The sequence below is a fragment of the Etheostoma cragini genome, unplaced genomic scaffold (genome assembly GCF_013103735.1).
Source record: "Etheostoma cragini isolate CJK2018 unplaced genomic scaffold, CSU_Ecrag_1.0 ScbMSFa_2110, whole genome shotgun sequence".
Taxonomy (NCBI): domain Eukaryota; kingdom Metazoa; phylum Chordata; class Actinopteri; order Perciformes; family Percidae; genus Etheostoma; species Etheostoma cragini.
The window spans coordinates 1-1,048 of record NW_023266237.1 but is presented as its reverse complement, the minus strand read 5'-3'; the positions used below and the strand labels follow the sequence as shown (position 1 = coordinate 1,048).

The 1,048-nt window shown below is 50.4% G+C and overlaps 1 long non-coding RNA gene across 1 annotated transcript; it reads right to left on the bottom strand.

Annotated features, from left to right (window-relative positions):
• Positions 1-303: 303 nt before the first annotated feature.
• LOC117940283 lies at positions 304-993 on the bottom strand. Its single transcript, XR_004655733.1, has 3 exons — positions 908-993; positions 701-792; positions 304-439 (listed from the first exon to the last, which is right to left on the bottom strand). It is a non-coding gene; the product is annotated as an uncharacterized LOC117940283 (long non-coding RNA).
• Positions 994-1,048: the final 55 nt, after the last annotated feature.

The following is a 1,048-nucleotide window of genomic DNA, read 5'->3' as shown; positions in this document are numbered from 1 at the left end:
CTTAAAGGGCCCATATTCTGCTCTTAAAGGGCCCATGTTCTGCTCCTTAAAGGGCCCATGTTCTGCTCTTAAAGGGCCCATATTCTGCTCTTAAAGGGCCCATGTTCTGCTAGTTTTATCTCCAGAGTGCGATCAGCTGATTTCCCAGCATCAAAGCACCAGAGACACACAAAAAAACAAATCCTTGAAAGAGATTTGTTTTTTTTGAGAACATGGCCCTTTAAGACGTGGTGAAGTACAGCAGCAGTGTCTTTGTGGGTGTGGCTGGTCATGATGATGTCATCATGATGATGTCATCAAGTTGCGTGGGTCATAATAACGCCTCCTTCAGGGAGCACGGTGCGTTCAGGGACAGCCTGTGCGTTTAGGGACAGTCGGCCAACAGCAGAGTCTCAAAACTGTCCTTCAGAGACGCCCAGGAGAAGCGGGAGACGTCCACCTGCGCAGAGGCACACACACAAATTAGCTTCTACTGCTAACTGGGGCTAACAGCTAACTTTGAGCTAGCTCCACAGTCATATAATATGTTAGCTTCTACTGTTAACTGAAGCTAACAGCTAACTTTGAGCTAGCTCCACAGTCATATAAATGTTAGCTTCTACTGCTAACTGGAGCTAACAGCTAACTTTGAGCTAGCTCCACATTCGTGTAGGATAACTAACGAGGTGTCCGGGGTAGATGAGGTAACTAGGGCCGTTACCTTGACGACGTGTCTCCGGGCGATGTCGGGCCTCCTGCAGAGTTCCTGCAGCCGCTTACACAGCTGCTCTGGGGTGGAGTACAGGTACTCTGCTGCAATATAGACCACAGAAGAAGAACGTCACTCTGCTGCAATACAGAGCAGAGAAGAAGAACCGTCTTTGCGTTACTCAACCAGGGTCCGCGGGTGCCTCTTTAGGCCAGTTACCTGGGAATATCTCTGGATAGACCAGCGCCTTGGGACAGACAGGATAGCAGCCGCAGTGGACCGCCTCCAGCCTGCAACACAGAGGACACGTTAGAGACCCCAACTCCCAGAGTCCTCCAGCCTGCAACACAGAGGACACGT